The 27,760-nt window shown below is 41.0% G+C and overlaps 1 pseudogene; it reads right to left on the reverse strand.

Annotated features, from left to right (window-relative positions):
* Positions 1–14,772: 14,772 nt before the first annotated feature.
* Positions 14,773–15,879, reverse strand: LOC148791525 (wall-associated receptor kinase 5 pseudogene; annotated as a pseudogene).
* Between the last annotated feature and the right edge of the window lie 11,881 nt (positions 15,880–27,760).

Below are 27,760 nucleotides of genomic sequence, written 5' to 3' on the forward strand. Positions count from 1 at the left end.
AAATAAGATGAATAAAAAATATGTAAAATAAAAAAATAAATAATACGTTAAGACAAATAATAACTTTTATATTTAATTGAAAATATTTTTATAATTATAAATAATATTTTAAGATTGTAACTATAAAATCTATCTTCCTAACCATGGTATATTTTGGGCTCCACACATTGCTATTTTGTATTGACATTGAAACACTACTGTGTTCGCACTTTAGCATGAGAAGATGACTCTAATAGATTGAAAAAGTATCCCAATTTGTTTAGTTGTTCGAATAAATCTTGACTGATCTGGTTTGGTTTGCCAAATCTATTATATAAATTTTTAGAAAATATTTCGTGAAATTAAATATTAGAAACATTATTAATTTCACTATTAATAAACAAGCTTTTTTTAAACATTAATTTTACTTTTAATTAAAATTTCAATAAATAATTTTCTATTATATTTTTAGAAAAATTAAAAAATTAAAATTTTCTAAAAATATTTATTTTTGTGAATATAAATTATCTCCTCTGTATTATAACTTCTTTGTGATGAACTCAATTTTTTGAAGCATCATGTAGTTGATCAAATGAATCAAATTGGTTCCCCAACTTTGGTAGTTTCTTGAGAAAAAAATAAAAAAACAAAAGAAGAAGAAGAAATGAACTTGGAGCCATAAATCGCTATGCATCAAGAAGATGATGTGGGTATGGTTATTTGAATACTTGAAAATTGTTCAACCTTCTAGTTTTAAATACCAATTCATACCTAACTAGACTAATCTTGTTTGACCAATTTGACCTGGTTATGCAATTCTGAAAACGAAAAGAGTAGGGTCAGGTTATTTCAATACCCAAAAACCATCCACTTACTAGCTTTAATTGCTAGTTCATATTGATCTAGACTGATCTAGTTTGATCAATTGGATCTGGTTATGCAATTTTGAAAGCAAAAAGAGCAAATAAGGAAAATATTTTTAATTATTGGAAAATAAAAGAAATAAAAAAAAGGGAAAATAATCGAAAAGATTTGTTTAATAAACAAAAAAGGCAACAAAATAAGGGAGGTTTTCTACTGAAATTAATAAATGCAAAAAAAAAATCAGGAGGCCTAAAATCCATCAAAATCCACTTTAAAATCCCATGAGCAAATAAACAAATTCCTATCAGGATTCCTTCGTACATTTCTGGTTTCATAGAAACTAACTTCATAAATAACCGATGTGTTGAGATATGATGGGACTCAAAGAGAAAATCACTCCAAAGTCAAAGACACTTAGATTTGGAGTGCATCTCCTCTCATTATCTATAATAACTCTCCTTCCCTTCTCACACTTACATTCTCTTCACCCTCCATATACAATCCTCAAAATGCATCATTTTATTATCTTCTGATTCATAATTTCAACAAATAACAACAATAACAAAAACAACATTAATAATACCACCAACACCACCACCACCAACAATAATAATAATAATAATAATAATAATAATAATAATAATAATAATAATAATAAAATACATCCAAAGTAGGAAGAGAAAGAAAATCAAGAGAGCAAGAGACTTTGGCTTGATCAAGAGGGAGCTAAAGGAAGTGATAGCGTTTCAAACTTTAGGCTTTCTTAGTATTCATCAAAGATAGATTAACACGGATATATAGGGAGATATGCTTTCTTTTTAGGATAAATAGAGAATAAAGATACAACACAAAAAGGATCCCCTTATAAAAAACTAACCAGGCCAGAGACACGGGGTAAGAATTCTTGTCCTTGTTTTTCTTTTGCTTGTCTTAGTTTTTGGTTTCTTTTAATTTTAGCATTTTATATGCAATCTTCTTCCTTTTTTAATATTGAAAGTAATTTAGAGTAAGAAAGGGTTTGGGTGATGGGGATGATTTGATACCCAACAACTTTGATTGTCAAGCACAAAATATCTGTACTTAGACTAGAATCTTTGTCTTACGCTTGTCAGCTTGAAATTATACTGGATCGATTAATGGCCTAATTTTGTGGTTGGAAAGTGTATTTGATATAAACATAACCTTATGTAACAACTTTTGTACTCAAACATGAATCCACATCTCTATTAGCCCCTGAGATTTTACAGTTGCATCGGTGAAAGATCACTCTTTACATAGAAAGTAATAACACATTAATTGAAATGTGCTTTTCAACTATAATGAAGAATCCAATGAATCTCATGATACAAACATCTCTATTTATAAAATAAATTGTTTATGCCAAAAATCAAGACATTATTTCTACATTGCTATATGATGGTTGTTAATGACAGTTTCATAATTACATGGGAATATATATGTAATCTATCAAAATAGTCATATACCTTGCTATATATTGGTTGCTCCTCATAAAGCACTTTTTATACCAACCTGATGCATATTGCAGCCAAAGATTAAAGTATCGGAATTGGCTATCGTATTAGACAACTGAAATACGGATAGGGATACGGATACACTTTGGAAATGTATGCATACAAATGATAAATATGGAAAGACATGGATATACTTGGGAAATACATACAAACTCTATGAATACATTAATAACACTATATTTAAGATCAAAATAGTCACAAATAATATGTAAATACCTAGAAAATGTATATTTTAATGGTATATATGATGAAATATATTACAATTAATATATAGAGATGCATAGATATTATACAAAATGCAAATTAAAAATGTATGTTTTACTATTTTATTTTTTTAATATTAACAAAAAATCAACTAAATATTAAATTTTCAAATGAAAATGAAAATGAAAATTAATAATTTATAAAAATATAATCTTGAATTAAAGTATATTAAATTTATAAGATACATATCATATACAAATTCATAATTTTTAATTTGTAAAATAATTATTCCATTATAACTATTTTATTTTTATAAATTTTAAGAAATAAAAAAAAAATTGAAATAAATGTTGATTATTGGATTTGATGAATTCCATTTAACATTCCATTTTTCAATATTTTGTAAGTAATATTTATTTTTTTGTAAATAATAAATATGTTGTTATTACTTATTAATGTAATTTAAAATATTTTTAATAATTTATGAGAATACATTAAAATTTTAAGATACATATCACGTGAAAATTTAGAAATTTTAAGTATTAAAATAATTATCCAATAGTATTTTTTTGCATAAATTTCTTGATATTACAAATCATCCTTGTATATAAATACATATTTTATAGATTATTTATTATATTAATTTATAAAATATTATCTTTAAATATTGTTATTTTAAAATTTAGTTAGAATTATTAATGTGCTTTCTGTTTAAATTGCATACAGACACAAAATTTAACAAAATCTATTATTATATATTAAAATAAGGATGACCATGTTATATAGCCTCTCCTTTCTCCATGACCCAACAGAAAACTCCTAGAACTCTTCATTATACTGTTTCTTGCTCTCTCAGAAAGACACCTCATCAGTCCCCTCTCCCCTTCCCACCTTTCTCAAGTTGCCACCTCAAAAGCCTTCCCCACCTGCCACCTTCGTCACCAGCCGTAGAGACGGCTCCGACAAAAGGAGTAGTGGCGGTTCTGCCCGGCCAGAGGGGGTGACATCCGAACTGGCAGGGGCTCAGAGATAATCATGCCCGATCTGACAGAAGCCTGGAAGTGAGTGCGCGAAGTGGTTATAAAAGGCTCCCTACCCCCCAAGAACGAGGTATGCTAACTTTGCACTATTTGGCTTATCTTGCCTTTGAAGGATTCTAATTTGAGCTTCGTAGCCTTTACACCGGATTCTTCCCGGAGCTTCTTCATCTCCTACGTTTTAGGTCCCCCGCTACTCAATTCAGAGGCAAGATCGTTGACAGCTAAGACTGGCCGGATTGTGCATCATCAATTGGCGCCGTCTGTGGGAATAGCTTCAAAAAGCCTCCCTCCAAACTCTCATACCCTTTTCTTCATCTTTGAAAAACCCAACACCCATGGCCTCCTCCAGCAACGCCGGACGCGGCACGGAGACTAACACCACCGGGGAACAGCTTCAAGTTCCCGTGGTGTGCGTTGGGCAGTTCACCATCCCCCTTTCGATGGACGGAATCCCCAATCTGAATACGCCACAAGCAGTGGCGCCCGTAAACCTTCCTGCCACAAACATCCCCTTTCCTCCCCCCATTGAGACTACCTTTGCTGAACCAACCGCCGTCCCCCTGGCAGCTAGCCAAAACCGGTTGGACGACTTGATGCAGTGCATGCGGGCAATGCAAGCCCAGATGCAACAGTTCCAGCAACACCAGCTTCACCAGCACCAAGTGTTGCACAACATCTCCCAGTATCACTATCAACAGCAGTTCCCCCAACTGCCACTGAACCAACCACTACTTCCACCTCGCCACCTTGCTCCGAGACCGGTCAAGGCCTCTCCGCAGGATGGGCGCCCCCACCAAGGAAAGGCCTCCAGACCCCTGAACCCCCTAGCAGCCAGGCCTCGTCCCCAGGCCGAAGACAAAAAAAAGTCATCCCCACCTCGCAGCTCGCAGGCGGGTCGGGAACCTCGCCCGCGAGATCGGCACCTCGGCGCTCCAAACCAGAGTTCCCACTCACGGAAAACCAATTCGGCGCACAGGCAGCAGTAGACTACCAGCATCCCGGGCCCATCGAGCTCGGCAACACGGAGGCCAGCAGCGCCAGTACAAGACCCACTCAACAGCGAAGGCGCCGACGAAGTCGCCGAACCGCCAACCGTGTCCTGTCAGAACTCAGAGGCAAAGGCGAGACGAGCTCAGACGAGGTAGGAGTTGCCCCGATTCTCTCAGTTCCTTCCCCCCTCGCATCAGAACTCCTGGCGGTTCCCTTGCCTAGAGATTTCAAGCTCCCGCCTCTAGACAAGTATGACGGGTCCTTCGACCCCAACGACCACGTTGACGCTTTCCAGTCCCAAATGCACCTCACCAGGATCAGCGAATCATGCATGTGCGTGGCCTTCACCACCACCCTTAGAGGGGTAGCCTGCACTTGGTACAGGAACCTGGCCCCCGGGTCGATAAAGTGCTGGGCTCAGTTCGTGCAGGTCTTCACCTTACACTTTGTCACCAACAAACGATGCCCCAGAGCAGAGGAAAGCATCTTCGGAGTAGTCCAAAGGGAAGGAGAACCCATACGGGGCTACATCAAGCGATTCAATGAAGCATGCTTGTAGATACCACGGTTCGACCCCGCGGTGCAGCTCGCGGCAGGAAAAAGAGGGGTGACACACAAAGAATTCAAATGGCACATGGTAGCTAAGCAGCCCGCGACCGTGGCCGAATTCCTCAAGCTCACGGACAAGTTCATGAGGACGGAGGAAGAAATCAACCAACGAACTGAGGGCGGAAACGAGAAAAGAAAGAGGGATGGCGAACCCTCTAACTCAGTCGACCGGAAAAACCTGGCCCGAGATCCAAAGCCGAACCAGTCGTTCCGAGCTCCCCTAGCAGTTCGGACGGATTACACACCACTGAACACAAGGTGGACCGAGATCCTAATGACGATCAAGGACGCCCCATACGCGAAGTGGCCACCTCGCCTAAAGGGAAATCCGAACGAAAGAAATAAGAATTTGTATTGTAGTTTCCATAGGGACAATGGTCACAGTACCGAGCAGTGCAATAATCTCCGGGACGAGATAGAGGGGCTCATCCGTCGCAGACACTTGAGAAACTTTGTACAGCACAACAATAACAACAATAAGGCAGATCGGCCAGGCGAGCACGAAAAGGATGTCCCCGAGTCTAGCAGCAGGCCTGTCGAACCATTGCAGCGACAACCTCCGGTGGAGAGGCCAGTTCGGGGAACCATCCATGTGATTGTGGGAGGTTCGGTGGTAGTAGGGTGTACCTCGGCAGCAGCCCAGACTTCAGTTCGCGAAGCGGTGCTCGAGGAACGGAACCCTCCGAAAAGACCGAAGACCGAAGAACCAATCCTCTTCACGAAAGATGACGCGTGAGGAGTCTGCTACCCCCAAGATGACGCACTTGTCATTAAACTAAGGATCAGCGACTTCGAGGTCAGACACGTACTCGTAGATTCGGGCAGCTCGGTGGACATCCTCTTTAAATCAGCATTTGACCAGCTACAGCTACGGAGGAGCGAACTAAAGCCCGCAAACACTCCCCTGGTGGGTTTCAGCGGAGAGGAAGTCAGGCCCCTCGGAAATATAACGGTACTTGTGGAAGTCGGCACGTGGCCTTGTGTGGTTAGACTCAACCACGACTTCCTGGTGGTCGCGACCCCCTCCCCATACAATGCCATAATAGGCACGGCCGATCACGCATATCCTACGAGCGGTGGTCTCCACCTACTATTTGGCCATGAAGTTCCCACAGACTTCGGTGTGGGGGTAGCACGGGGTGACCAGCTCGAGTCCCGCAAGTGTTACGTGGCTGCCCTGAAGGGAAAGACCAAGGCAGCCGACGACCTCGATCTGGAGCGGCCTGCGGAACAAGGCGAGGAACGAGCTTCGCCCACGGAGGAAACAGTCGCAATCCCAACCTCGCCTACGGACCCAGATCGGTGCTTCCATCAAAGAACCCCTACAGATCGAACTGGTGAGTTTTTTACTTCAAAATTTAGATATTTTTGCATGGTCCGCGGCCGATATGCCCGGTATTGACCCTGGCCTTATAACTCACAAACTTAACACTGACCCTGTTGTTAGACCCGTTCGACAGAAGAAACGGAACTTAGCCCTAGAGCGTTGGAAGGCAGTCGACGAGGAGGTCGAGAAGCTCCTCGCGGCAGACTTCATAAGGGAAGTCCATTACCCGAGCTGGGTGGCCAACCCTATGCTGGTAAAGAAGGCGAACGGCAAGTGGCGCATGTGCGTCGACTACACCGACCTGAACTGAGCTTGCCCAAAAGACTGCTTCCCCCTCCCCAGAATTGACCGCCTAGTGGACGCGACCTCGGGACACGAGCTGCTAAGCTTCCTGGATGCCTACTCAGGCTACAACCAAATCCGAATGGACCAGTCCGATGAGGAAAAAACCAGCTTCATAACCGAGTTCGGTCTGTACTGTTACAAGGTCATGCCCTTCGGATTAAAAAATGCTGGGGCAACCTTCCAAAGGCTTGTAAATGGGCTATATTGGCCCCTGATTGGCACGAAGATAGAGTGTTATGTAGACGACATGGTCGTCAAGAACAGTTTTCACAAGAATTAATAAAAGACTTGGATTCTGTCTTCCAAATCCTGCGTCAGTTTAGCATGAAATTGAACCTCAACAAATGTGTCTTTGGCGTCACCTCCGGCAAATTCCTAGGCTACGTTGTCAATCGGCGCGGCATCGAGGCCAACCCGGACAAGGTAAAAGCCATCCTAGATATGAGACCACCTCGGAAAGTAAAAGAAGTCCAGAGGCTAAACGGCCGCATAGCTGCTCTAAGCCGCTTCATGTCCAAGTCAGTAGACCGCTGCCTACCTTTCTTCAAAGCAATCAAAGGCAAAGGGTTCGAGTGGACCCGAGACTGCCAGCTCACGTTTGACGAGCTAAAAGGTTATCTCGCCAGTGTGCCGATCTTAGCTCGGCCCGAGGAGGGCGAGGTCTTAGAACTGTACCTCTCAGCAAGCGACGAGGTGGCAGTTCGGTACTAGTAAAGGAAGCAGACCGGGTCCAACGACCCATATATTATGTCAGTAAAATCTTGCAGGGAGCAGAGACAAGGTACCCGTAGAAATAAAAGCTAGTGTATGCACTGGTGATAGCAGCGCGGAAACTCCGCCCGTACTTCCAGGCTCACACCATCATCGTCCTGACCGACAAACCTCTGAGACAAGTTCTACTCAAACCCGAGGTTTCCGGTCGACTGACGAAATGGGCCATCGAACTCAGCGAGTACGATCTCCAGTACAAGCCAAGAACTGCCATTAAGGCCCAAGCCTTGGCAGATTTTATCGCAGAATGCACGTTTAGCCTCGAAGCCCCTGAGCCGGTCGAGCCCGAGATCCCCAGTTCGGGCGAGCTCGGAGCTCCCAAGCCAGTCGAGTCCGAACCCCGTGAAGTAGCAACCAGTGTAGCATCTCTCTTGGTTAGACCAAGCGCGAACTGGGATGAGGAGCCCTGGATCCTTCACGTAGATGGTTCCTTGAACCAGCAAGGCAGCAGGGCTGGAATAGTGTTATGCGGCCCGAGCGGAACAAAGTTGGAATACGCACTATGCTTTGAGTTCGCGGCGTCCAACAATGAGGCGGAGTACGAGGCACTGATAGCCGGGCTGAACCTAGCGCACAAGGTTGGAGCAAAGCATGTAGTTATCTGCAGTGATTCCCAACTCGTGGTCAACCAAGTTACAGGCGAATACGAAGCGCACGAGCTCGCAATGATTGCATACTTGGCAAAGGTAAAGGAGGCTCTGCTCAACTTCCAGTCACACTTCATCAGGCAAGTCCCGAGGTTAGAGAACACTGAGGCTGACGCCCTATCCCGACTAGCCAGCACGAGCCACAACGCCATGAGAACCGTGTACGTAGAGGACTTACCTCAACCCAGCATTCTCGGTGGGGCAGAAGAGGTCGCTCCCGTCACTGAAGCAGAGCCGAGCTGGATCGACCCACTCGCGGGCTTCCAGATAGACGGAACCCTCCCCGCGGACCGCAACGCAGCCAAGAGGATGCAGCGCCAGGCAGCCAAATACGTCATGATAGATGAACGGTTGTACCGACGATCCTACACGCTCCCCTACCTGCGATGCTCGCGCCCAGCCGAAGCCGAACTGGTACTCCGCGACACTCATGAAGGCTTGTGCGGCAGAAACCTGGGGGGCAGAGCCCTCGCCCAAAAAGCACTTCGACAAGGATACTACTGGCCAACGATGAAGACAGAGGCCATCGAGCTCGTCAGAAGTTGCGACAAGTGTCAGAAGCATGCCAATATCCACCATCAGCCTGCTGCTGACCTCAAATACCTCACCAGTCCATGGCCCTTCGCCCAATGGGGAATCGACCTTCTAGGACCATTCCCACCAGTGATAGGCGGGAGAAAATTCCTAGTGGTAGCAGTAGATTACTTTACCAAGTGGATAGAAGTTGAACCTCTAGCAATACTTACCGCCCGAAACATACAGAACTTCTTTTGGAAGAACATTGTATGTCGCTTCGGGCTACCTCGAGTACTGATCTCCGACAACGACAAACAGTTCGAGGATATCAAGTTCTAAGAATGGTGCCAAAGTATGGGAATTAGTCAGAACTTCACGTCGGTCGCACACCCGTAGGCAAATGGCCAAACAGAAGTAATGAACAGAGTCATCCTCCGCGGACTGAAAGCACAACTAGACCGAGCCAAAGGGTTGTGGGCAGACGAACTACCAAGTGTTCTATGGGCCCACCGAACCACGAAAAAAACCGCCACAGGAGAGACCCCCTTTAACCTCACCTACGGCACCAAGGCGGTAATCCCGGCAGAAATCGAAGTACCTACGCTGCGACTAGAAGCATACGACGAATAGACAAACGAGGGCAAGTTACGCACCAACCTCGACCTACTGGACGAGGTGAGAGACCTCGCGCACATCCGAACTGTGGTCTACCAGCAAAAGGTAGCTCGGTACTATAACGCCAGAGTAAAGAAGAGGAACTTCCGTGTCAGTGACCTGGTTCTCCGTAAGATCATGGTGCCTGAACCCGGCGTAGGGAAATTTGGACCAAATTGGGAAGGACCCTATAGAGTAAAGAAAGCACTTGGGGGGGGCATACGAGCTCGAAACCCTAGAAGGAAAACAAGTACCCCGAGCATGGAACATTGTTAACTTAAGAAGGTACTACCTATAAACCACCAAGGCAAGTACCCCGAAGCCGAGGTAAAAAAAAAAAAAAACTAAAGGACCGAAATGGTCAGTTCGGCAACAAAACACAACCCGAAGACAGGACAACCAACACTTGAACAAAAAATCCATTTCATTTCAGATGATGAGGTTTACATTCAAAAAAAAAAAAAAAAGAGCCATCATCATTTCAGATGAGGAAGTGTACATTTCATTTTTACAAATCTGGGGCTACTTCATCATTATCAGAAGCTACTTCGACAACACCCGAAGGCCCTGCCTCCCCCTCGGAGTTCGATTCGGCATCCGCAGCATTGGCCATCTCTTGAGTATTGCGCGAAGTGGATATAGCGCTGGTGTCGAGCTCGGGGTACGTGTTCCGAATCATCCACCAGCTTAGCTTGAAACCCCTCCTGTAGGAGTCCACCATCAGATCATCGAAATCCGGCGAAGCAATATAATCGCTAACACCTTTCTTCTTCGCATCTTCGATGCCTTGAGAGAAGATCTGAGTCCGCTCCTTGATATCCTCCTGAAGATACTCGACCTGATGCTGCAGGTCGAGCTTCAATTCCGCCATATGCTTCACCACCACTCCCATGGCCTCAGCATCTCTCTGAGACCTCGCCTGCCTAGACCGCGCGAGGTGAGCAGCCTCCTCGGCAGCTCGCGCTTGCCTCGAGCACCTCTCCACCTAGTTCACCAAAAAGTGAATAGAAGAGTTCAACTACCAAAAGAAAACAAGTGATCAAAGGAACGAATAGAAGAATAAAAGCCGAAGAACTCTAAAGAAGGGAGATCACTTACCACCATGGCATGGGTAACGGCACGGCAAGCCACTTGGTGCAGAGGGAGCTCGGTCCACGCCGCGACTTCCTCGGGAAACATGGCCTCCTTACTCCTCTCAAGAGCGTGAATAGATGACAGCACACTCCTGAAGTCCCCCGGGGCCTCCGAGCTCGACGGCCCAGCTCGCGTATAGGCAGACCTGAAGTAAGTAGGAGCTCCTGTATGAGGGGCCCCCACCGGCTCCTGCATAGGAGGAATCATCTCGGGCTCCATAGGCTGACCCTCCGCAAGGTAGTCTGGAACCTCGGGCTCCGCACCCTGGGGCAGCTCGGCGCGAGCTCGCTTAGCCACCCGTTTTCTTCTCTTCATGCCCTGGAATAAGTGCCCACCTTGGGTCCCTCGAGAGTCCATCGCACCTGCAAAAAGAAGTTCGGCATCAGTAAAACAAGAAAAAGAAGAGCAAGACAGGATCGCCAGGGGAAGAACCTACCCGAACTCAGGCCAGTAGCAATAAGCTTGGCCTCCGTCAGATACTGTTGACACGTCAGCCCAAGCCGCGCCCATTGCCGGAGGCCCTTCACCGTCTCTTTATCAAGTGTAACGCCGGAGTCGGGAGCGGCCATCCCCCAGCTGTTCTGAAACGGCCACCCCAGCACACTTCGCACCCCGAAATAGTCCCGCTTCCACGCCGGGACCTTATTAGAGAGTTCGTGTAAGTGCTTGAAACCTAGGCGAGGAGACAGGTAGTATGCCCACCTACGCCCAGGAAGGGGACCCGCTTGCTTTTTTAGCACTAAAATAGAAGAAAAAATCTCCAAGTCCAAAGGAAAGTTCTCGTCGCAGAATAGGGAGATCGTCCCCACTAAATTCCTAATGGAGTTCGGGTGAAGCTGGCCGACCGTCACACCGAAGTGGTTCAGGACCTCGACAAGAAGAGGATGGAAAGGCAGCCGCAGCCCCGCAGCGAGCTGCTCCCGGAATATCACGATCTCATCAGGACCGTGTTCCCAAGGAAAGTTGCCCGTAGGGATAAAGTAGGCATACTCCCCGGGCAAGTTATAGTAAGTTATGAGGGATTGGAGTCCCTCAGGCGTCATGGCCGAAGGTCCGAACTGGTCCAGAACCCGACCTCGACGAGAGGTGGACGCAAAACTACCCGAAGCCCCTCGACCTACGGGTTCAACCTCTTCCTCAAAATCTACATCGGGCTCGCTAGAACTACCGGGGGATGCAAATCGGTTCGTAGAACCTGCATCAGACCCACTTGGACTGTCTGAACCCTCCGAGATAGACATCAAGGAATGGAAGACAGGGTTTCAGAAAAAGCACTCACCCGACAAGAAGACTGGAGTAGACCACGAAAGCTCGAACAAGCAGAAAGAACCTGGGACGCGAGCTGAAGAGCCTGGACGCGAACTGAAACTTAGACGCGAGCTCGAGAGGTACAGTGGTAGCGACTGGGGTCCCCCCCTCGATTTATATCCACAGCAACCGGAAAGCGACGGTCCAGATCGAAGCCAATCCAACGGACCACAGCCACGCTGACCGCACGTCCTCCGAAGCCGAGACGTGACCAGCGCACGTCTTTCTGAAACGGACGGCGCCGGCGCACGTCTTTTCAAAAACTGACGAGGCGTCATGCACGTCTTGCCGAAATGACGGGGTGCTGGCACACGTCTTTTCGAAACTGACAAGGTGTTAGCGCACGTCTCTTCGCAATAGAAGCGTCTGCGACACGACTCACAAAATTTGAGAAAACGGCTACCGACACGTCTCCCAAACGCACGCCATTTTGAAAAATCAAAATGCACGCCATCAGTTGAGTAAAATTCAAGGTACGGGCCAAAACCCTCCTGCTACCTTACGAAACTCCCCACGCCAAGACAGGACCCTTAGCGCAGGGAGTGGGGGGCAATTGATGAAGGGAAATTTGGCTCGACCTCGCAATCACCCGACACGTAGCAAAAGCGAGCAGCTCGAGGTAGCAGAGCGCCCAAAACACAGGCACCAAAGGTAACCTGCAGTCTAAGAACTCGAGCTCCCTACTAGGAGCCCGAGCTCCCTACTAAGAACCCGAGCTCCCTACTAGGAGCCCGAGCTCCCTACTAAAAACCCGAGCTCCCTACTAGGAGCCCGAGCTCCTTACTAAGAACCCGAGCTCCCTACTAGGAGCCCGAGCTCCCTACTAAGAACCCGAGCTCCCTGTAAGGAGCCCGAACTCTCTCTTAGGCCCTAAGCCTCACAAAGCCGTGACCCGAGCTAGTCCACGGCAGCTCGGAACACTCCCTAAACCGAACTCAAGACTCCATCTCGCTCGCCACCCCAGTACTTCGCCTCCGAAGCACCAGACTGACCAAACGTACCTGACACTAAGGAAGTCCGTATCCAAGGGCGGTGCGCCTGACTGATTTGGGATCTAACGCCTGACAGCCGCACTTCAAATGGTTTCCTGCCTGACACTGAGGAAGTCCGTATCCAAGGGCGGTGCGCCTGACTGATTTGGGATCTAACGCCTGACAGCCACACTTCAAATGGTCTCCTGCCACCTGCCACCGTCGTCACCAGCCGCAGAGACGGCTCCGACAAAAGGAGCAGTGGTGGTTCTGCCCGGCCAGAGGGGGTGACATCCGAACTGGCAGGGGCTCAGAGATAATCATGCCCGATCTGACAGAAGCCTGGAAGTGAATGCGCGAGGTTGTTATAAAAGGCTCCCTACCCCCCAAGAACGAGGTATGCTAACTTTGTGCTATCTGGCTTATCTTGCCTTTGAAGGATTCTAACTTGAGCTTCGGAGCCTTTACACCGGGTTCTTCCCGGAGCTTCTTCATCTCCTCCGTTTCAGGTCCCCCGCTACTCAATTCAGAGGCAAGATCGTTGACAGCTGAGACCGGCCAGATTGTGCATCATCACTAAAAAAAGTTAAAGGTAATAAAAAATACAAAAATAAAACAACCGTCTATACATTTTCAATAATGTGCAAAGATAAGAATAAGCAATTATTTGCAAAAAAAAGAAGTTTACAATGTCTTTCTTTTTATTCAAAAGGGACTCCAAAAAATTAAGAGGAAAGCAACCGAGTCGCCATCAATCTATCATTACCAATCATGACTTGATGCCAATAACTAGGGTTACCTTTGGCTGTTGGGGCCAAACAGAATAGGCTGTTGAGATAATTTCTGGGTTGGGCATGTTCTGGAAAGTTCACTTATTGAGGGTCATGTTTTACTTTTAGTCATGTTTTACTTTTAGTCAAAATAAATTAAGATATAATTACTAATTTATCCATTTTCATGATGACATAACATTCCCAGAAATTCTCTTAATAACATGGGGTGTTGACCCCAAATAGCTGCTAAAGTTTTTCCCCATCACTACCCATTATCGTACAATAGATTCTATTAGATATAAAAGCCATTGACGGTTTTATATAGAGTAGAGTACACGATTAATAGTAATGAATGATTGAGTCTTGATCGAGTTATTCTCTCCATCGTCTCCATTTCTCACAAATTAGCGGACTATCGTCTTTGAGCGGTACTTTGGCACTATGAGTTGACGGATTTTGTCCTTTCATTATTCTAAGAGAAATGGCATGCATCAAAAGCTTCATCGGAGCTAATGAAGTGATCATATTGGGAAAGAAAATAAGAGGGTATTTTGGGTATTATGTATTTGGGGCTTAAAGAAAAATATTTAAAATGATGTAACAGGAGTTAGTAATAAACAAATGATTAAATGATTATGGTGCGACAAACTTGCTGCCACGTTCTTATCTGCTGAGCCAATATTTCATACATGGACTAAATTGTAGAAATTCCACTAAACCTCTTTCCTCTCAAAGTTTACTTTTAGTTGAATAGAAATGCAAATATATAGAATACAAAACCTTTCTGACAATCTGACGGTTCAACATTTCCTATTTCATTTTGGAGAGGGTGTTACGAATAACTCTCTTTCAACATAAAGATAACACATATATACTCACGATTTTGTTGTATTATATTCAAATTTAAACTCTATATGGTTGTACTCACTTACATTTGGGAAAATTCACCCAAAACTCTGAGTTGTTTCACCCTCACATCAAATCTCAACTTAAAATAGATAAAATATAGAGGTAATAGATAAAAGAGAAGAGGTAAAATATAGGAGCACATTATTTTCAAATACCATGAACATAGAAAAAGAACATTATCCTTACGGGACACCATATCTTAGCGAGGGAAATTCATTGACAATATCATATCTTTTAGCAAAGTAGGTTGGTTAGATGTATCACCATCACCACCATGATATAGTTCTAAGGGTTTAGATAATAAGCTCACACTCTCTTCTTCCATTGGTTGAATCCATGGATGGTTTTTCGACTTTCTCAATCTTTGTAGCTCCATTGCAACTTCTTCCATAGTGGGCCTTTCTTCACCTTTTATACTGAGGCATCTTTTTGCTAGCTCAGCAACTACACAAAGTTCATCAACATTTTTCTCATCCACAAATCGATTTTCAATCATCTCGAAGAGACAATTTTCTTTCATTGATGAAATGAAATATGTAGCCAAGTTTCTTTGCTCTTGTGATCTTTCAAAACAAAGAGGTTTCTTACTTGTTAAGAGCTCTATAAGAACTACTCCAAAGCTATAAACATCGCTCTTCTCTGTTAATTGACTTGTGTGGAAATACTCTGGGTCCAAATAACCCAATGTCCCTTGAACCAATGTGGTTATTTGACTTTGATTCATAGGAAGTAACCTTGAGACTCCAAAATCAGATATTTTTGTTGTATAATTTTCATCTAATAAAATATTTGTAGATTTGATATCCCTATGAATGATTGGTGTAGAAACTGTAGAGTGAAGATAGGCAAGTGCACTGGCAGTTTCTGTTGCAATTCTTAATCGGTCTTCCCATGAAAGCAAGATGCCATTGTTTTGATGAATATGGTAAAAAAGGGTTCCATTAGAAACATATTCATAAACTAACAAAGGTACTTCGATCTCCAAGCAGCACCCCAAAAGCTTTACCACATTTCTGTGGTTAATTTGAGTGAGAATGAGAACCTCATTTATGAATTGCTCATTTTGGCTCTGATCCATTATTCTTGACATTTTAATGGCAACAGCTTGATGATTAGGTAAGATACCTTTGTATACTATACCTTGTCCTCCACGGCCTATGATACATTCTTCATTAAAGTTATTGGTTGCCAATTTTAACTCTTCAGTTGAAAAGATCTTTAAGAGCATTGAGCCTCCATTTGAAGTTAATTGTTGCTGTAGAAGGAAGCCACCATTTTGCCTAAAGTATTTCTCTTTCAATCTCATGAATTTTCTTTTCCTCGTGATGAAGTATAACCAAGGGATACAAATGAGTAAAAACAAGATGCAAAAGCTTGTACCTACATAGCATATATATAAATCAATCATTAGCAAACAAAATATCTATAGGAGAGAAAGGACTCGTACAAAATACTCATTGATATATTATAATTTTCTTACACAATTTCATAAAAACAAAAATAATTCCAAGGATCCGTATATATTCTTTTCTTCCAATTTAATTTATACAACATTAGGAATGTGCATGTATACAATAGATCCTATAGGATGGACAGGAGAAGTCCATTGTTGATGTTAATTCCAGTTAACTAGTAGTCCATATTTTGATTTTTTTTTTTATATTTTGTATTAATAATTTTTCTGTCCAGAATACTTGTCAGTGTTGTACTTGTTGTGAAATTGATGTAATGTTTATAGCTCACTCCCAAACCTTCAATGTAGAATTGCACAACATAAGAACTCATTTGGTTTTAAATTAATAGCAAAAACCATTGTACTACCATTAAATGATACAAAACATTATGAAAAAGGTAGACGTGAATATACCTTGAGTTTTCTTAAATTGACTTAAATGTACCCTGATTTTTTTACACATTCTAAAAGATATCCTGCACCATTTGTGGAGTCAATGCAATAAGTGTTGCGCCCACAGGCGTAACCAGTTGCATCTCTTCGTGCTTCCCTGCAAGTTTGGTTTCGAATTGCCCAATCCAATACTATGGAAGTATTGATCCGACCTTTAGAAGGTATTCAACGTTGTTTCTCATATCCCAGAGGTGTGAAACTTGTGAGTCAAATGTGTCCTGGTCGTTGGACATAAGAACAGCGAACCCACATCTACCAATATTCCAAGTGTTTGCGAAGTCGTTACGGCTCCTTATGATGCAGATATTCAGGGCCATTTGTTGAATTAGTGCAATAGGTGTTGTTACCATAGACAATAAAATTACTATCAACATTGTAGATAATCTAATCCTCCATGATAGGACGAAATACATTGAAGTGGATAAGAATTTTATTAGAGAAAAACTTATGAATGGAGAAGTGTGCACTCCATATGTCAGTTCAGAATAACAACTTTGTTGAAAAGCATAAAAGGTGGGCCAATCGGTGGTTCACCGAATTTGCAATCGATGGCCCACCAATGTGAGCCCACCATTCTATTCGGTGGCACACCATATTGAACAGTGGCACACCATTTGTTTGCTAATTATGAAGAAAATTTAAAAAAACCCCATTATACCCCTCAGCTCAAGTATAAATAGGATCCCCCCTATGTCATTTCAATATATACTCCATTTCATTTCAGTGTATAGTGTATACAGTGTGTTGAGAGGAGTATTGTATTTGGGTGTATTGAGTGTCGGGTACAGGTGTGATTCCGGTAAGGTCATCTTTGTATTTTCTCATGTTTATAAATAAGAAGGAAGATCCGAGTTGTTGCCCGTGGACGTAGGCATTTTGGCCGAACCACGTAAATCTGGTGTTCTCTCTTCTTGCTTTCTTTATTGCTATCTGTTTTTATTTTGTTTCTGTGCATGTACATATTACATTATTTCCGCTTTGCAATTCCAACAAACTTCCAGGCATCTTTACCAAATGTCTTCATCATGTGTAGCATAATGATTTATGTGACAAATTGGGCATGATTGACATCTATGCTCCAACTTGAGAGGGAGCGTTGAAATAATTTATTTTATTTTGTTAGAGTCTGTTTGGTTGGTTAAAGCTTTTTTATTTTTTCTATTATTGTACTTCACTTACAATAGGGACACAAAGGTCTTTTCCCTTTCTTTTTTTGTTGCCCTATATATTATAATAGAAGCTAGCGCCGTCAACACTATTCTATTGCCCCCAATCTTTCTTCTTCTCTTTTCTTCTCTTCTCTTCTCTTCTTCCTTATTTTTCAATCAGATTTATTGCCAAGATCATTGTCTTCTTCACTCAAGAGTCGACCTTTGGTGGTACTCTCCCCGACGAAACTCACCACACAAGAATTGTAACTTCTCTTCTAGTTTCTGTTTGTAATCTTCGGTCATCATTATTGTTCAAAGAAAAAGAGTTTTTAACAATAAATATAAACCATGCAATAACAAAAGTAAATAATCAAACACAAGGCAAATAATAGTAGTAGACACTAAATTTATGTGGAAAATCCCTCAATGTGAGGGTAACATTCTCATTTCACACATGCAGCGTAGCTATGATTTTATGGCCCCTGGCTTAAAGGTAAGTTATTGAAACGGTTTTCTAATTAACCGTTGTAATACCTCCTTAATTTTGACTAGGAAAATAAGAAATTGTGGCAAATTAATTGGGCGGGTTCTAAAACTTTTGGCAGCTTAGGAAAAATAAAGAGAAAATGAAATTACTCGCGCATTCCTTCTCCCACGTCTATCTCTCTCTCAACTCTCATAATCCCTCTTTCGTCTTCCATTCTCTCTATCTCTCTCTTCCCTCTTCTCTGTCTCTCTTTCTTGCTCTTTCAAGTTTAATTTTCTCATCATCATCAGTCGTCTGGGTTGCTGGTTCCAAGCATGCGATGGTACCCTCTCTAGTTGGTCTAGTGGTAGGCTTGACAGTAGGCCTTTACAACTGGTTTTCTTCTTCTTCTTCTTCTTCTTCTTCTTCTTCTTCTTGTACTCATCAGACACTTCATCTTCATTGTTGCCCTTCTCGAAATCGTCTTCATCGTCAATGGTTGATGGGGAGTTGTCATGGGGGTTTAGGGGTTCAAGCAGCGACGGACAATTATCAACGATGGTGTCGAATGCAACTCTACCACCATGGGCAAGTCTTTCATTAGGACAGTGACAAATGTGGGACCGATGAACTCAGTGTACAGAGTGAAGATTGAGCCCCTCCAATGCAAAGTTGAATAGAAGTTGGTTTCTCTGCTTATTTAGGCTTGTTTATTTGATGGGTCATCTTCTATATGTTTTTGTTATTATTTATTGTGGTATTTGTCAATGCTGGATTTTAATTCCTTTATTCGGTGTACAAAGGTTTGGATTTTAATTCCTTTTGTTCTATGTTTTTCTTTTGCTTAGAATACTTAAATAATATTGTCTTTGTAGTACAATGCCAAAGAAACCTCCATAAGACTTGCATATGAACCTCAGCCTCAACCAAGAGCAATTGCTTCTCTTACAGGAGAAACCATTGTCAAAGCTGCATGTGGAACAAACCATATAGGTTATTTCTCATTTCTTTCCCTTTGTTTTCCTCTATCTGCCTTCTCAACCCATGTCGTTGGATGCTTGTCTGTTTCATTTCATTTTTCTTAACACCCACTATTGTTTATGGAAGCCAGTTGTTGTGGATTCAAAATGATTGGTGCATACGTAAGCATCTGTTTCATTTCTTTAATTTACCCTAAATTAGTTTTGGTCGATTGGCAAACCGATGCACAAGTTCCATTGAAGAAATTAATCCTTTTTCCTTCATGTTGCATGTTCAGATGGGGATTTGGTGGCTATGGAAGGTTAGAATCTTAGCAATTGTTACTTCTTGTTTGTCATTCTTGTATTTGTTTTACTCATGATGTACCTACCATTTGTTTTTATTTGCGGTCATTTTTCATCAAGCACGTAACCATTCAGTTGGTGATCCTTGTTTGGCATGCTTTAGGAGAGTTAGTTCTGATGATTTCTTGATTCTAAGAATTAATTTTAAGTTTGGGTGTAAAGAGGTTACTGGAACAAATTCTTTTGATGGCTTAATGCTCATTCTGAGAATTGATTTGTTGACATGCTTTAAGAGAACTAATTTTTCCCCCGTTAATAGCTTAAAAAGTCCATTGTTTGAATGATGCTTCTTTGGAGCATAATCAAAGATTCCTTAAGTTTCTGAGTCTGTGTGTCCTCTTCCCCAAACTCAACCCCTGTACAACAACCAGTAGTTTCTGAAATCTGAATTGATGGAATCCCCTATACAAATAGGACATGAGAAGATGGCTAAAATGACCCCATTACTGCTTTTGTTCCTTTAATGCTGAAAATTTTGTGCTTGTTAACTTTAAGTTTGTTTTGCTATAGTTTTATGTTAATGTTAAGTCTTTTTCACCTCAATTGAGCTAAACTTGCTACTTTACAGCTTGGTTTTTCTATTGTTGGGGCAGGATTTTACAGGAAGTGCTGTCCATTGCTGGATTGTTCACCCGTCCCTGTTCCTTAATTTCACTCAAAGCTAGTTGAATCATTCAAACTGCATTCATGAATGCTAAATTGCTTGACTCAGGATGGCTCGTACTTAGATGGCAATGATATATGATGAAGTATGTTTTGGAATAATATTCCAAGTGGGTGGAGAGTAGCCCTATGGGTTGGTAGGGAGTAAACACTCTAACCTCATGAAGCTCCTTATTTTTATGCTTTTGTCTATTAAACTTTTAGTGGCAATTTTTGGATTATAGTTTTCTCTATTCAGGCTTCAATATCGTTTTTCCTTGGTTTTGATATCAAAATAAACTCCTGTGATTGCTCCTGGTACTGGATGCAACCTTTTCTACCACTTTTAGTGGAATTCAAATAATGTTTCATCTAGTTGAAATTCATCATTTTGGATTAATTGATGTGTCCTGTATGCTTTTGCATGATCACTCATTAAAAACATTTCAATTATCTTTCTTCCGTTCCTTTTTGAAAAAGTTGTTTCATATTTAATTTTTTAATAATTCATTGAACAATAGGGTGTTATTTATACTGATGGTGAAAAGAGTTATTCTAACTGCCTCTAGACTGGCCTGCAATCCAAGCAGGGGCAGCAAAGGTAGGTTCTGTTGAACTGTGGGAAGGGAATGGAATTGGTTTCATGAATAACCCTTGCAAATATAACTTAGCCCTAAGGCTTTGGGTTGGGGTTCTTTTGACAACTTTCTATCATATAAAATTCTGTTCAATAGGAGAAATTAGCTGAATTTTGCCTGAGATGATTCTTAGATAAAGTCACTTGTAGATGTTGTCTAATAGCAGTCCCAGAACAACTAGATCCGATGTGTAACCACAGTATGAATTCTTGCAGTTTGGAAATGATAGGAAGTAGCTTGCAGGGCATGTATTGGCCCCTCGTTATCCCTCTATTTTATTTGGGTTCCATTTTGTATGTCGCATGCATACCCTTGTGAATCTGAACCAAGTAGATCCTATTTTTTCTTTTATTTCTTCCTTGGCCGTGTACCAAGAGGAAAACGAATGAATCTGAACCACTGAATGTCGGCAGACCCTTGTGAGGTTTATACCCCTTTTTGTTTTCGATCGTGTGATCTTGTACCTGTGAAAGGTGACTGACTGTAGGTCACAGATGACCTGTTTTCTTTGCTTGTTGGCTTGATTTCATGTGTGTAAGGATCTATCTTAATGATCACTGCTTGTAGACCTTCTGGAAAACTAGTAGGTTGGGACTGTTATTCCATATAGGTCTGAAAATTAGTTTTGTCATATTTGTTTTTTGAAAATTGGTGTTGTTCTTGTGCTCAAATTAAGTCCACAACTGAAGTGTGTGGATTGGTCACTTGTTGTGTGTGGAGCTTTTTTTCTGATATAAGCAGGGATCCTAAGTTGGAAATTTAGATAAAAAATTCTGTGTTGACAGTCTAAACTAACTTGAATGGTCTAGGGGAATAAAACTCTACATTAGTGCTAGGGGAAAATAGGATACATCAATGGGAAAGTGAAGGAACCAAAGAATAGAAGTGGAATATGTTAGGTAGAACCAACAAAATAGTATGGTGATGTCATGGCTCTTGGTTTCCATGCTACCACAAGTAAGAAAGACATTTATGTGGGCTGAAATTGTTTGTGAAATATGGGAACAAACAAAGTTCACCTATTCAGAGCAGAGACACTATGCCAAGATATACCAACTGTAAGCTGAATCCTCTACTTGCAAGTAGGGGGAGAGAAGTCTCTCGGCGCACTATTTAGATCTGACATCGATACAGAAAGTACTTGATCACTATCAGAATGTGAATTGGAAGTTTGATGAAGATGCAAAGGTATACAAGCCACTTGTATCTTAGCAACGGGTATTTTCTTTTTTCTTTGGGCTAAATCCTTCATATGAGTCCACCAAGGTGTAGATCTTGGGAAGTAAAGACTTTCCATCAGTTCAGGAGGTTTATGCATTAGTTCAATCAAAAGAGAGTAGAAGAAGTGTGATGAATTGTATAGAGGGGGGGCTAGTTGCCCTAGCTGTCTGGGGAAGTTCAGATACTAATGTTAGAGGTGCTTTTAGAAAGGGTGAGTCTCAGAAGAGAACAAATGACAAGAGTAAACTTTGGTGCACTCTCTGCCAGAAGACAAGACACACCAGAGATACATGTTGGGACTTCATGGAAAACCTAAATAGGCATAGGATTTGGGTAAAGTCAACAACTGATCTGGTCAAGAAACCCAGTCAGCAGATTCAAAAAAAGTATAACTCAGCTAATATGGCATCTCAAGAGACTATACCCATGGTAACTCAAGAAAGGCATCCCAGTTTTGACCCTAAGGAAGAGATTATCAACTCCTTCTGTGACCATTTGGAGTTATATGGTAGGACTCTTTGCCATATAGATTCTGGTCTTACTCCTTCTACCTCTTTCAGATCAACATTAGGTAACCCTTCCACTACATTCCATGTGTCATCTCATACTTTTGATTCTCCTTGGGTAATTGACTCTAGAGCCTCAAAACCACATCATGACTAGTACGTTAAATTTATTTTAGGCATACAACCTTCTCTTTGGGAGTGATAAGGTGAGACTAGTTGATGGTTCATTTTCCGCCATAGCCGGCCAAGGAACCATATCTCTCTCAATTGACCTTACCCTTTCTAATGTACTGCATGTTCCTAAATTACCTATAAATTTGCTTTCCATTAGTAGTCTTATTTACTCATTGAATTGTTCAGTTACTTTCTTTCTGTCTTCATGTGTGTTTCATGATTTGGCCTTGGGGAAGATGATTGGTAGATGAAGCATAGTGGATGGTCTATATGTGTTGGAGAATAAAGCTGGTCTTATGGCTAAAGAGTCATTGAGTTCTTCTAGTGAGAGTCAAGCCTATTTATGGTACAATCGTTATGGTCATCTTTCTTTTGAGTCATTAAAAGTTATGTTTCCAAAGTTGTTTGAGTCTTTGTTAGTGAGTCAGTTGCAGTGTCGGACATGTTAATGGAGTAAACATTATAGAAGTTCTTTTCCTTCAAGAAATAAAAGATTTGAATTTACATTTCATATTGATTATTTTGATGTTTGGGGCCCTATGCGATCTAGAGATGAAGTCCCTAAAATTGTGAAAGACTTTCAATGCATGGTGTTCACTCAGTTCCAAACTGAGATTCATATTTTCCAGTCAAATAATGCAAATGAATACTTCCATAGTGATCTCACGGAATTCTTTGCTTCGAGTGGATTGCTTCAACAAAGCTCTTGTGCTAAGACACCCTAACAAAACAGTGTTGCTGAAAGGAAAAAACCGTCATCTTCTCAAAGTAGCTCGTGGCTTGTTAATCCATATGAATGTTCCAAAACGCTTTTGGATGGATGTTGTTCTGTGTGCTTTGTACATCATCAACTGTAAGCCATTTCGGTTACTAGAGTATAAGGTCCCACATCAGTTTTGGTTTCCTACAACTCCATTATCCCCCATTACAATGCGTGTTTTTGGGTGTAATTGCTTTGTTCATAACTTGTCCCCTACTCAGGGTAAACTTGATATCCGTGCTATTCCTTGTGTTTTCCCTGGTTACCCTTTATCTCAAAAGAAGTATCGTTGCTATGATCCCACCTCTTGCAAGTATTATATCTCCATCGACCTATCCTTCTTTGAGAATCAATCTTTCTTCTCGGTTTCTCCTCAGGAGGAGAGTAGGTTTAAGGAGAAACAGGCTCAGACTCAACTACCTCCTCTACCCGATCCTCCTCCATTCTGTGTCTTTCTTCGATACCACAAAAGCTAGTAGAGTTCAAAAGCCTTGGAACCTAACACTATGCAACCAACATCATCGGATTCACCGGAGCTAGATCCTTCTCATCAGCTAGGTACACTTGCTGCTATTGATATGCCTGTTCCTCTCAATGACACTATGCAACCAACATCATCGGATTCACCAGAGCTAGATCCTTCTCATCAGCTAGGTACACTTGCTACTATTGATATGCCTGTTCCTCTCAATGTTGATTTTCCTGTCATTATTGATCTTGATGTTCCTATTGCTAAGATAAAGGGTGTTAGATCTTGTACCACTAATCATTCTATCTCTTACTTTGTGTCTTATGACCATATTTGACCTTCATATCATGCATTCCTCTCTTCTATTAATATTATCTCTATTCCTAAGAATGTGGCATAAGTTTTATCCAAACCTGAATGGACAGATTCAATGAAGGAAGAAATTGATGCATTATACAAAAATGACACTTAGGAGTTGATGGATCTTTCTGAAGGGAAGGAACCAGTGGGTTGCAAGTGGATGTTCATAGTAGAACACAATGCTAATGGAACTATTAAAAGGTACAAGGCCAGACTAGTGGCAAAAGGTTTTACATAGGTATATGGAGTGGACCATGTAGAGACTTTTGCTCCAGTAGCCAAGTTGAAATCTATCAGGATTCTTCTTTCATTGGCAGCAAATCTTGTTTGTAATTTCATCAATTGAACACTAAAAATGCTTTTTTGACTGGTGACTTAGAAGAGGAAGTCTAGTAAAACACAATGCTAATGGAACTATTGAAAGGTACAAGGCCAGACTAGTGGCAAAAGATTTTACATAGGTATATGGAGTGGACTATGTAGAGACTTTTGCTCCAATAGCCAAGTTGAAATCTATCAGGATTCTTCTTTCATTGGCAGCAAATCTTGTTTGTAATTTCATCAATTGAACATTAAAAATGCTTTTTTGAATGGTGATTTAGAAGAGGAAGTGTACATAACCCAACCTCCAGGTTTTTGTGCCAAAGGCAGTGAACAAAAAGTGTATAGGTCAAAAAATCTTTATATTGGTTGAACAAACTCCTGTGATTGCTCCTAATACTGGATTCAACCTTTTTTACCACTTTTAGTGGAATTCAAATAATGCTGCATCTAATTGAAATTATCATTTTGGATTAATTGATGTATCCTGTATGCTTTTGCATGATCACTCATTAAAAACATTTCAATTATCTTTCTTCTGTTCCTTTTTGAATGTCTGATTCAGCAGTAAAAGATGTTTCATATTTGATTTTTTAATAATTCATTGAACAATAGGGTGTTGTTTCTACTGAAGGTGAAAAGAGTTCTTCTAACTGCCTCTAGACTGGCCTGCAATCCAAGCAGGGGCAGCAAAGGCAGGTTCTGTTGAACTGTGGGAAGGGAATGGGATTGATTTCACGAATATAACTTAGCCCTAAGGCTTTGGGTTGGGGTTCTTGTGACAACTTTCAATCATATAAATTTCTGTTAAATAGGAGAAATTAGCAGAATTTTGCCTGAGATGATTCTTAGATAAAGTCACTTGTAGATGTTGTCTAATAGCAGTCCCAGAACAAGTAGATCCGATGTATAACCACAGTATGAATTCTTGCAGTTTGGAAATGATAGGAAGTAGCTGGCAGGGAATGTGTTAGTCCCACGATATCCCTCTATTTTATTTGGGTTCCATTTTGTATGTCGCATGCATATTTTCTCTTCTTTTCAAAAGTGATCTTGTCATGTCTGGACTGAGTGGTATTTGTTAATGCTAGTTTTTATGGATTTGAGTCTTCGCAGTTTGGCGATTATGTTTCTAATTTGGTAATTGATATTATTTTATTCATTTTATGTTCTTAAACCGTTGGACAAGAAAATATTCCTTGGAATTATGTAAGAGATATAATAGTTGCCATTATAATCGGTGTGAATACTAGATTGGGGAATACTGGGCCCAGGGCCAAGTTTGTAATAGTATCACTTTCGAACCCTTTTATTAGTTTTGTCAGTCTTTAACTATTTCGTGGTTGTTTTTGTTTTTTGTTTTCTCAAACTTTTTAAATCTTTTGAAGAGTAGGGTTGTTACTACTCCTTTGCATCATCTTTTTTTTTTTTTGATTTTTTTGCTAATGATAGGAAAAGAAGATTGTAGGGTTGACTGGGCATTAAATCTGAATTTTTATGATTCCTCCAATTCAGGTTCATCATGTACATCTAGTTCCAGGAATTTGGTATTGGTCAAGAAGATGTAGCCCCACATGGAATGATAAAATGATAAAATGATAAAATGAACTGACACAAGAATTTAGCTAAATAGTTGGCTGAATTTCACTTGTATTGGCAATTCATTTTGATTATTTTTGTATTTTTCTTTCCTTTTTCACTCTAGACTTTTCTTTTTTACTTTAAAATTTAATTATCTTATTTTTTCTACATTTATTATTGGTGATGGTTCTCTTTCTTGCTGGGCTAGGCAATCCCAGTTTAAAGTGGAATTACTGATTTTTCTTTTTTCCTTTTTCTTCTAAACAGTGCATGATTAATGTAGCATATATGGGGATTTGGATCATAAGAGAAAATAGCTGAATTGAATGGATTAACTATACTTTACCTGGAATAGCCATTTTCAAATAAAAGACAAGTTTCATTAACATTTTGTCATTCCTTTTGAACACTAAGTTGTCTTGTGTCCAAATGAGTAAATGTTTATATTGGGTTTGCATTGTTTCAGTTTACTTAAATATGAAATGGATCTCCATTCCCTCTTTTGCAAGTAGGCTCATTATTATTCTTTTTTTTTTATATGATCATAATTTTTCTTTGTCAAAGAAAGTCCAACCCTCTTCTGTTGAGAATGTCAATTAATTTCTTATAAAAGAAAAGCCATTAGAAGAAGTACATATCACAATGTAGTTTTATTAATCAAGATATTAATGAATTAAATTTGGATCCGGGTATGTCCTATTTGGTCCTTTGAATCAAGTCTACTTATCTATATTGGTTTTGTAACATCACCCTTTGCTTTCTCTAGAGCTCAACAGTATTTCGATTGTTGAAAACTGCAGTGACCATACCAAGTGAAGCCCCATTAGTGATTGAAAACTACAGACCAAGCCCTGATATAGGCAGCCAATGGAACCATTGAGCTCCAAAACCGTAAGACCCGACAAACACTGTTTCAAGGAATTGTGTGAGTTAATCTTGATCCTCTGCTGCATGGAACTTGAAAAATTCAATTTCATAATGTTTTCTAATTGCATAAGCATAAACAGATATTTTAGATTATTGGATGGTTTTGACAATCCATTACTCAGTTATTAATTTTTGTAGATTCTTCTATTTTTGATATTAGGGATCTTGCATTCATTATAGAACCTTCCCTTTCTTTGTCTAAAAATTTGAATTTGGTTCTTATTAAGTCTTCTTGTCTACACAATAACAATTCCAAGCAAGGCAAAAGAGGTCCTGCAAAGAAGGATTTGAAGGTGGGCTGTACTGGTGTAGATTTCCTTTGTGCCAACCTTAGTTGTTGCAGATCTGGGAGCAGTATGATTTAAAATAATTTGATAACAAGAGCAAAAAATTCAAAGAACCTTCATTCAGACCCGAAAATCAACTGCAACAGAATGTAGAATGCTGCTACTTTTTCCACTTTACTATTTTTTATTAAATCAATGGTAAGTATATAATGCATATAAACTCTTACATTATTTAATTTATATAACTAATTATTGACATCAATCCTTATTTATTCATTTTTGTTGTATTTGACAGATCGAAGTTTATGATCCAAAGCGAAAGTCTTGAGTGTGATGCACATGTATATTTGCAATTATTCAGATGTGATGATGATAATTTTGTTAATTCTCTTTTCTTTTTGGGTGAGGAAAAGAATTTATAAAATGTGTATATTAAACAAAGACCATTATGGA

Source organism: Nelumbo nucifera, chromosome 5 (genome assembly GCF_055504915.1).
Source record: "Nelumbo nucifera cultivar China Antique chromosome 5, China Antique-T2T, whole genome shotgun sequence".
Lineage (NCBI taxonomy): Eukaryota > Viridiplantae > Streptophyta > Magnoliopsida > Proteales > Nelumbonaceae > Nelumbo > Nelumbo nucifera.